This window comes from Gallinula chloropus (assembly GCF_964237585.1).
Source record: "Gallinula chloropus genome assembly, chromosome: 18".
In the NCBI taxonomy this organism is placed as follows: Eukaryota; Metazoa; Chordata; class Aves; order Gruiformes; family Rallidae; genus Gallinula; species Gallinula chloropus.
The window spans coordinates 7,831,425-7,842,797 of NC_140103.1; positions in this window are offsets into that span (position 1 = coordinate 7,831,425).

Genomic DNA, 11,373 nt, shown 5'->3' on the forward strand with positions numbered 1-11,373 from the left:
TCCTGTATGATAAGGATCAAAAGGTCAAGCAATAGCTCCAAAACTAAAGATGCAAGGACTGAAAGATGTTCCTGGCCTGAAACATCCCCATCTAGCCCACAAGCAGCCCCTCTGACCCTGGGGCTCAGGGCTTTTGTAGCCAACAATACAGTCCTAAGAGTGTCCTATGTCATATTCCAGCTCTACCAGCATCCAACTTAAAAAATAGTAAAGGTCAACCAATAGGTACCAAATCAAAGGTGCGAGGACTGAAAGATGTTCCTGGCATGAAACCTCCCCATGTAGCCAGCAAGCAGCCTCTCTGACCCTGGGGATCGTGGCTTTCGTAGCTGATGGAGCAGTACTAAGATGGCCATGTGGCATATTCAAGCTCTAACAGCTTACACCTTCAATTATGATAAACATCCAACAAAACTTCCCAAACCAAAGGCTGGAGGACTGAACGATGTTTCTGGCCTGAAACCTCCCCATATAGACCACAATTAGCTCACACTAAGCCTGGGGCATGAGGCTGAAACTCAGCTTCTTTCCTCTACAGAAGATGGAGTTAGGGAGCGATCCAGAAGAAATGTCCAGTTCAGCTAATACAGAGGTGGTCCTACCAAATCAGGGCAGATACTTGTCCCTTGCTGCAATTAAATTAGGGACAGCATGAAAGCTGGAGCTTCCAAATAACTCAAAGAAAAAAACAAAATCCAGGTGACAGGTGTTCCAAAGGCAAAGTATGGCAAAGAGCAGCAGGTAGAGCAGAATCTACCTGCTTCTTCCCTTTGAACACAGAAGGCTTCTGGGATCATTCAGCCTAGAGAAGAGAAGACCTTCCAGTCCTTGAAGGGAGCAGAGAAACATGAGGGGACTCAACTTTTTAAAAGGGTAGATAATGGCAGCACAAGGGGGAATGGATTAAAGCTAAAGGAAGGAAGGTTTACATTAGATATTAGGGGGAAGTTTTTTTAGAGAGAGAGTGGTGAGGGGCTGGAACAGGCTGCCCAGAGAGGTGGTGGATGCCCCATCCCTGGAGATGTTCAAGGCCATGTTGGATGGGGCCCTGGGCAACCTGTTGTAGCTCCAGGCCTGGAGGTTGGTGACCTGTGGTGGTGGGGGGTTGGAACTCTATGATCCCTGGGGTCCCTTCCAACCCAGACCATTTTATGATTCTATGATCAGTTGTTTTGAGTTGCATGAACGAATGCACTGAGACCTTACTAAGAACTGTGCTTTTCTAAAGTTATTCAAATGTAGACTTACCAGCCAATGTGGCAGAAAGCAAAGGACCTCAGCAAGTCTTATTAATATGCTGATGCTATGGCTTCAGAAGTGTACAGAATGCCCATTTGGATCAGGGCTAAGAGCACAGCATGGAGTTGCCATGGAAACGTGGGGAGGCCATTAATTAGCTATCACATGAAATCATAAGGAAGAATCTAGACCTCAGCAGCTTTGCCCTCCTCAGAGGCAAAGGGCACAGCCCCAGTGACCCCACAGTCAGACCCCTCTGCAGCTCCAACAACCACCACATCCTGGAGCAGAAATATCTACTTGGAGGCACGAGAGGTGGGTGGACAATTGTGGGGAGGGAGTGACAAGGTGACAAGGGCAGAAGGCAGGGAAGTACATAAAGAATGGAGACAATTTTCCTTCTTGTTTCCCCCTTCCCAGGAAGCCTCTTTGCTGTTGCATAAAAGATCACAAGAGATCTGCTGCTTTTTGAGCTGGTGGGACATGTGTCAGTGACCTCAAAGCAATCAAGATTGGCCACAAGACCCTCATGAGCTAAGTTAATAGAATTAGCATCTTCTTGGGTGAGCTGCACCTTAGATGAGTGAATACCCCTGGTATTGTCCAGCTCCTCAGAGCCATCTCTGACCATGCTAAGTCAGGAATCCCTTTTCCCAAAGGGAAACATGGGCAAGTGAGAGAGGCTTTTGGCCACTTTCCCAGTCTCCCTTCAGAGCCAGAATCCACCTCCAGCCCAGGCTGTGTGCGTACATTCCTATGACAGCTGTGATGGACTTCAGCTGCCATGTACGTGATGTTCTTTTGAGCCCACTTGCTAAAACACCACCAAGGAGGACATTCTGCAGATGGCATCTCCGGCACCAGGGTTTATCAAGATCCCCAGCCTGGCTGCTCAGTTCCCTGTGCTAGAGGAGAAATGCAGAGTGACAATCCTAACTGTGTGCTCCTGTCTCCAGCTAAGGTGCTTTCTTTGATGAATCTACCTTGGTGCTTGTTGAGAGGAAAAAATGGCCCAAGGCTGAGGTGTTGCAGTTTATTTACTGAAAGCAGAGACAAGCGTGGGGTGGTCAGTGGTGTGTGGTAGGGGAGAGGCAGAAGGAGACAGATGAGACAAGGCATAAGGAGTTCATGAGGGAGACATTTCCATCTTCTTTCTACCCTGGAAAATTTGAAATGACACATCAGACCTGCTGGACCCAGTCAGGTTATAGACCTCACTCGAGATACGTTTTCTAATCCACGTATCAATTAACACTTGCTCACATTTTCTTTGCCACTTCTTCCAGTAATCTTTTCTTCCATCATCAGAAACTGCCTTCTCTTAATGTCATCAGGATTATTATTCTTCTGTAAATTAAATAAATATGGGAACCCATGAGGACTAAAAAGTTATATAAACCTCATCAGGATTTCAGTCCTTCCTCCTGAACTTCCAACTGCCAAAAGATGGGTGCTTTGTAGAAATAGATTGTTCAATTGAAAATTACTTTCCTTTTGTTTAACAAGAAGGAAAAAATCCCACAAATGGTACCAGTCTGTGCCCCTTGGATATGCAAAACAAACCTCACATACAAGACAGTCCTTATGACCACAAGAAACAAGCAGGCAGTGGTGCTCCCCAGCCTACCAGCTCTGCTGCTTCTCAGATAAATACCAACAAATATACCACCAGATACTGTGGTGAGAGTGGGTCTTACTGTGGGAGTGTTTTTCCAGTCTGAGCTGGATTAAGTTTAGCAGGACACACGAGCTAAGATGTAGCTGGGTACATATCTTAATGGAGTTTAGTGCTACTAAAGACATCTACAGGAACAGCCTGAGGAACACTGTTTTGTGTCCCCATCACAGTGTGCAATCACTGGGTGGTTCCTGTCTGCCTCCAATACTTGTTTTTCAGACAAGAAGAAAATTTGACCTTGTGTAGAGACCTAGAAAAAACAGGCCATGGGTCCCTCCCCAGGAGAACAACAGAAGGTATTGCTAGAAAAAAATAATCACAGCAGTAGAACCTGTGGAGGAACAAGATCTGGTTAGGTGACCCTGAACACAGGGTGTCTGCTACAGGCAGGCACAAAAGAAATTGGATTACTGACCTCATCACTCAGGGAGGACTCCTTTCACTCCCCAAACCCATGGTGTGTCTCATCATCTCCTCTTCTCAGTTTTGGCTCAGTAATGAACAAACCCAGCCCATTAGATATTATATATAACACACATCATCTAAGTGCAGTTTAAAATTATATTTTAATGCCACTGAAAAAGTCAACCAAACTGAACTGAACAAAGAAGTAAAATGAAATGGGTAGAGCACACAGACTCATTCTGTTTATTAGGGATGCTTTTGCCAGTGATAAATGCTGAGATACCTTATTTTTTAATAACACAATAGTTTCCAGTAGAAAATGTCCAACTGAATTATTTTGACTGAAAATCTAAAGGAGGTCTAAGAAAGAGAAATTTAAAGTCAAGATTTTCGGATTGAAACATATAGGATGGATACTGCTTCTGAATATCTGAGATATCCCTGGCATTTAATAGTCAGCCATGTCCTCCAGCACATAGATTTGTCTAAATAGGAAAAAAAAAAGTTCATCTGGGATGATTTCCCAAGCTGGTCACAGATCTCCTTGAACAGGGTATGCCAATGGGAGCTGAAGGGGAGCAGTTCTCCAAGATGATGCCAGGAACAGAGGATAGAGAACCGGGATTATAGTGCTGCTGAATTCAAGTGACAAAGGCAAGAGACTGCATGTGATACCATGAAGACAGACAGACAGCTTCTAACTTTTGTATTTCTATATAAAGATATATATTTAGTTAAGTTTTGATATGTTTATGTGAGATATCTTTTACCTTATTAGCATATATTTATTAATTTATCTATTAATCTGTACTTTAAGGACTTGTCTCATTGTGTTTGGTCCTGGGCATATACAGAATTAATACAAGCATGTCAGTTAAAACCATGATCAGTTTAGGGTTAGCCTGATTTTTCTAGGTGAGAAAGGGAAGCTTGAGAAGGACAGAGACTGGCTTGCTATGGCAAAACCTGCACAGAACTGGGACCAGAATCTGTTTTGAACCTCAGTCTTGAGACTGAAAATTATATGAAGAGGAGGAGAGATGACAGGGCAGGCATGGCATTCCAGGCACGCTTTTATTTCCACCAACAGTACCCTGTGTCTGAGTTCCCCTCTCATGTGCATTGATAATGACCTTGAGAAAGATGTGTAGCGATGCCCTATCATGATGTGGATTTTGTCTCAGACTGGTGACATCCCAAATGCTCAAGTCAAGCCTGAAAGAACTGCCTTTGCCTGATTTTGGTGATAGATTTTCTTTCTGGAGATGAAGCAATCCTTATTTCAGTCTCTTTTCTGGGGCAGGCTTCTTGACAGCGTGCAGCATCTCCCTCTGAGTTGGGCTGTGGTGTAATTTAGAACTGAATTTTGTTCTGCAATGTGATGACAAGATCATATTATACAAATGTCATACAGCTAAATGCTGAGATCTGGTTTTCAAACTTCCCTAAGACATTTAGACTCAGGGTTCTGTTAAGATTCATTCCAGGATAAGAAAGCAAAACCTGGCTGGATTTAAGCATTAATTCTGATCTTCTAGTATTTTTGTAAGCTATATGAAGGGAGTTCACTCCTGACTTACTCCAGGATACTTGGGAACGATCTCCATGTTTTCAGTCTCTCTTGATATGAAAATCTAATTATGTCTGTTGCTCAAAATCAACTCTGGTTGAAGACTAATGCAAAAAGACTCAGCCTAAGCAAGCAGTTTGTTCCAGAAATGTAGGTAAGAAACCCTCATGGGTTGCTTTGAAAGTCAATAGACTTGGATTTAGATGGGTTAGTGAAGGGCTCAGTCCTGCCAGGTGCTGAGCATGATGGACTGCAATACTGAGTGTCACCATGTGTGCAGGCAGATGCATGAAAGTCAAAGGGACTGTTCAAAACCACATGATCTAGGATCATGCCCATATATTTTTCTGGCTCAAATTCAGAGCTCTCAATGACTGATAATGTGTGTTGGGAAAATCCCAGATCTCAGGGCTGTAAGGGCCCAGGAGTCCCAAGATCAAAAACCACCTTGCTAGCCTGAATTACTTTTTTAATCTCAGTGGCTGGGTTGGGTTCAGTAACCCAAGGCAGCTGTGATGGAGCACATACAGAGCCTTTTAGACCGAGATGAACACTTACACTGCACCCTGGAGTAGCCAGTGAAGTGCACAACGCGTGTCCAAATGAACACCAATTGCATCACTTCTTAATGAGAATTAATATCTCTGGTGTAGCACTGGGGGACCTCAGTCATGCACTGAGACCCCAGAGTGGCTGGCATTTTACTGAGACATAAGAAAAAGGAGATCTGGTTTCAAGAAGCTACTTCTCCAAGAGCACTAATTAAGAGGAAGATGCATGTGGCACCGGCTGAAGTTCCCAGTGGGCTTTCAAGGGTCAGTCCCGTAAAGGTGGACCAGCCCTTCATCTGTTTTTTAGGGTGTTTTTCTGTTGCCCTTTATTCCCAGGAAATGTTGAACAGGAAGCATTGCTTTTGCCACTCAACATATATTCCTGTTCACAAAGTGGTTTTTTACCTCTCTGATATTCTTTGTAGGGTGAGCAGCATTCCTTTCAGGTCAGCATCACTTGTGCATGCATTAGAGGATCCAGTTAGTGCAAATAAAGAGCAGCAAATTTAGAGCAAGAAATAGAATAAAAGCCAGCTAGATGATACTGACATGAGAAACTCATGCTCCAAGAAGTATTTGTTTAAAATAAAGACAGACAGCAGAAGTGTATGTTGAAAGAGTTGCCTGTGGTCACACAGTCAGTGGCAGAAGCGAGGGAAAACCAAAATAATTTGGGTCTCTTTTAGCACTGCTCTGGTCATACCCAGCCCGTGTCAGGGTCCTTCAAAGTCCATAACTACAGAAGTGAGAGTCAACATGGTAATTTAGTGTTTGTTGCCAGGGTGAAGGGAGCTAAGGAGCCAAAAAACACATCTACCATGTGTCTGCTTTATTCACCAGTTGCAGAATAGCTCTAATTTCTCTGGTATCAGCCAGAGGCAGGGTATTAAACTCCAGGGTGCTAACAGACTAAGTAACTCCAGTTGTTCTAACGGACCTGGCATATCCTACCTTTCTGCACTCTTCTGTAACACAATAATGCTATTTCTCCCATCACACATCAATCTGGCTGTTCATTAACAGCTCTGACCTGAATCTGTCACTTTACAACAAACTCCTGTAGGATTCCAGGTTTAGTGCCATATAACCACTTTATTATACATGGAAGGCTGTAATAAGCTGATTAAAAAACCTTCCTTTTTTTTTTTGGAAGATTAATATAGACTTTTCTGACATCAGATAAGTACAAAATAAACCTGAAGCTTCACCCAAAATGCATTATGCAAAGAAATCTGTCACTATAAAAAGCCTAAGCCACGCAGGGCTCCCTGTACCAACTCATCTCTGCACCACCTTGGCTGCATAAGAGGGAGTTCTGTTGTGGCAACTGTTAATTCTTTAAAAGCCTTGAGTCAAACCATCCTTTCTATGATTCAGCTGATGCAAGACTTTCTTCCCTAGAAATGCAGCTTTCTGGAACATTTTAATCCTGAGTAGGAAAGTTCTAAAATTAAATGGCAAGTGCTATTCTCTCAAAGTTAAGGGTGAAAAGCAACATCGCATCACATTTCAGTTCAGAAATCTCAGGACAGCCTTCCTGAAGGAAAACTCTGGTAAATGATTGAAACAGGCAAGTGTTTCTCTGCTGGATTTTGATTACTTCACGCCAGATGAGACAGAACTGGCCAAATGCTAAAATGGAAATGAAGTGTTTCAATAATTTCCCATTAAAAACGTCAACAAAAATTATATTTTGCTGAATTTGCATTTCTGTACGAGAAAACTGTTCAGCTGGGGAAAAAAAATTGGTCATCTCTATCAGCAGAACTAGTTATGGGAAGTGAAGTTCATACATCTGGGCTAATGGGGTGTGAAAAGTTGGCCTTGCTGAGTACATGTAGACCTTTCTTACTGCTCCTGAGAGGCTTCGGAGGAAAAAGTCATCCCCGATTACATTGTCTCCTGTCTACACAGCTGTAATGTGCTGTTCCAGACAGGGCTGGGGTGTGGGAAGCCCATGGGTTTGCCCCATGTGATTACAACCTCCACCCTGATCTTCAGGCCAGTCTGCAAAAGCTAGTATCTATCATGCTTTCCATGGTTACTGCTCCACAGAGGGAATCAGCCATGATGGCAAGACATCACACAGCACCCAAATTGGCTCTTGCCCTTGTGTGGCTTTTGCCATCACCCCAGAAAATTATTTTGTGTGTGTATTTTCTCACCTCAAATTGCCAGAGGTAGCAATGGAATTCTGTGGTTGCTCCACTTGCAATGCTTACTGCAGGACATGTCTTGAGGATGGCTGGTAGTGATGTGAAGGAGTAAAATCTGTTCTGATAGTGGTGAAGAACTGTCCTGGATAGAAAGAACCAAATTTGGGATACATATGGATGTCTAAAATAGACTCAGGAGCAAAATATTGTGTAAACAACAGTAGCATTTGACTTTCAGGGAATGAGGTGACTCCTCCAAAAGGAATCAGCTATCGTGTGGGATGTGATTGCCCTGGGCATGGGACCTCAGAGCAAGGTGGTGTCACATATAGCCAAGTAGAACAGTGTCTTTGCAAAATAGAAGGCAGAATTATGATGATCATCTGCAACACTTTAAAGCACGACTTTACAAGTTAGAGCCCAACTTAAAAAGGAGAGATGGTATTTTGAGTCTCACATCTAAGCCATTGATAGTGGCAGGGTTTTACAGTGTATGCTGTACAATCAGTGAACAAAAGCCCCAGATATTTCTGTTAATCAAAGCCCATCTTTTGAATCAGTTATTGGGTTTTTCCTCTTGTTGCAATCACTGGCCAGCACAAGCTGAATTACAGTGTTCTTTATTAACTGGCACGGCTTGCTCCACCTTAATTAGTGCAGACCAGTGGAGTTAAGGTGAATGAGGTGAACATTAGATGCAATTTTATCATTGATGTTGAAAAGGCAACCAGACCTCAACTTTTCTCGCTGTAAGTACATGCCTTCCTTTTGTGAGATGATCAATAGCACTTCCACTGGAGGAGGTGGGCAAAGCACCTTTCAGAACTGATAATTGTGCGGGATCCAAATCTCTTCTAATAAAATCTTTCAAAACCTTTATAAAATTTCTACTGAAGGCCAGCTTGCCTAGGAGTCGTATAATTATTGAGAGCAAAAGAGAGAAGAGATGAGAGTTATCAACCCATTAGACATAAATAGGACTAATCCAAACAAGGGACCTGAAAAAGAGGGATATGGACAATGAAATAAGTGGGGAAAATAAATAATAATAATAATAATAATATTAAAAGTACAAGGATCAATATCTCTAAGAAAAAAAATGATTTAATTTTATACAAACCATAAAGCGTACACACATTCTGTGATTTCCCAGAGGTCTCCTGGCTCATTCTATTTTCTTGTAAAACCCATATCTTTACACACTGCATCCACAACTCCTATCTTAGCAATACATAATGTACATTCAGACTGCAGGACACCCCAGGAGATTTATTCCCTTGGTGCTGCTCCTCCTGTTCTTTTTTGTATTTAAAAGTCAAATATTTATCTTTTAGCATCCTCTATGTTTTGCTTTGATCCTTGAAAGAAAGAAAAGTCCCTTCTCATTGCCCTCACCCTCAAAAATCACGAAGGCAGAGTCATCATCGTTTTCACTGGAGTGACCAGGAGAATGCAGTAAGATGACCAGCTCAAGACAGCAGATAGGAAAAAAGCTCCAAACCAACTGTTTCTCCCAAACTGTGGCAATATGTCAACATACTGATATGTGCAAAAGCTTGGCATCCAGTAGAGAAAAACACTAATTCAATTTGAGAAAGACACTAAGACATCTTCCCTTACCTTTGAAAACATCTGTTTTAAATTCACAGCTTACACATTATGGCACAACCTGATTTATGCTAAATTTCCTTGAGGATCTTTCCCTTTATAAGGAGAGTAGAGATAAAAAACCCCAGGGTTTTCTTCACAGTATGATCAGTGCTTCCCATGCTTTTGTCTGCTGCATTATTGCAAATGTCTGATGGAGGCAGAAGTTCATCCTGATCCAGAGATCCTTTCACCTAAAATTCCCTGGACAATTGTCCAGACTATGGAGGTGTTGATCCTGTCTCATTGCTGACAAGGTGTGAAATAGAAAATGGGTGAAACTGTGGGATAGTGTGCAAAAAGGGTCAAAAGTGAAGTCCCTCTCACCACAAACACATGCAGACTCCTCAGGCAGCTCTGCCTGTGTCTGCTGCCTCCAGTGCAGAGATTTGCTGCAAGGACTTGTTGGATGGGGGCAAGGCTCCTCCAGAAGCATCCCTGCCCCACATGTGGCATCCCTCAGTGATGATTCAGCCAGAGGAGTATCCCCCTGGCCCCAAGGTTCTCCAGCCCTTTTGGAAGTCATCCCCTGGTTTCATTTCACACGTGTTTGCCTGTGGAGGCTCAGCTCTTCATCTCTTTCACTTAGTGTGGAGGTGAGAGGACACCACTCAAAAAGAAAAGGATGAAAAACAAACCAAAGGAGGGGAAAAATATCCACTTGGCAATGACTGAAAACCTCCTCAAATGTCCATACGAGAGCAAGACTCTCCGAGGTACCCTCAGTGATAGCAGTAAGGATAGGAGGCAGGAGGAAAAGGAAAAAACAAAATCATTATGCTGAAATCTCACTTGAAAGAAGCAAAGGAACGTGGGTCTGAGCCAGGCTGCAGCTCAGCTTCCCTTACTGCTGCTGTGCTGAGGGGTGCTTATCATTCCATGTAGTTCAGGGAGCTTTCAGGTGATTGCGCTAAAAATACCTTATCTGCAACGGGTAAAAATAATTTCCTCCTTTCTATTTATTGACCTCCCTCCTTACCTTTATGACCCCCTATTCCCAAACATCATCCAAATATTTAAAAGTAACAATCTGTCTTTCTTCCTTCTCAGCCTAACTTGATTAGTTTACACAGCTCTCCCTAATTGGGTGCATGCGGAAAGCGAAGACCTAGAAGAGAAGCTTTGCGTTGGCTGCTCAGCGTGACACTCAGCCTGATCTCTCACAGGAATGAACAACACTCCTCACACACTCCATAAAGACATTTTGGGTGATTCAAATACAAACTGCTCTCTTCTGAGCTACTGCTTTGTTGTCCTGGTGGACCACAGCCTGAGGAAGAAGTGTGCTCAGGGAAAGAGAAACACTTCAGATTGAGGGGACGGAGCAGCAAACCACAATAACTTGCATTCTACATGGATTAACAGCTGTGTCTTATTCCAGTAACAGCTTTTTCTTGCAGAACCTTCTCTTGCTATATGCACAAGCCAGCAGTGCAAGGTACCTGGGCAGTGTAGCTAGCCCAGGTCTTCTCAGACATGGTCTAACTGTTGCTTCTCATGGTCTGAAGTGGGGGTTTATTTCTTCATTTTTGGTCTGACAGCAACAGAAAACAATCTTGAACTCATCAAAGTAGATGAACTCCATAACGCTGCCACTGCAGGCTGGATTGTCTCTTTAAGGCATCAGATATATTATTTAAACATTAACTTACATAAGGGAGAAGACTCTGCTTGTGGGAGGCATGGAAGGATATGGGCTATGCAGGATGTCTGTCCTGGTTTGATTTGGAAGGACCATTTCGAATTACATTGTTCATTCTTTGCTAGAGACGGGGTATTATTTAGCAAGCATTAGTATCAAATGCAGGGGGAAAAAAGTCCAGCAGAATGGCTACAGATGCACTTCATTTAATTTAGTACTTTCATGCTCCTCGCTCCGTGATTGGGGATGCAGAGAACAGCAGCCACTTTGTGCTGCAAGCACAGCTTTTTATAAGGACTTTGCAGCACCTTCTGCCCTATTAACACTTGCTGTATTCTACTCCCAGGCTTAATTATTCATCTTATACCCAAAAGCGCAGCAATGATTAAACTCAAGAGCAGTTAGGCATTTTCAAATGGAAGTGATGCTGCAGCGCTGGAGAGATGTGTATTTCAAGGGTATGAGTTTGTCCCTTTCCCCCTGCC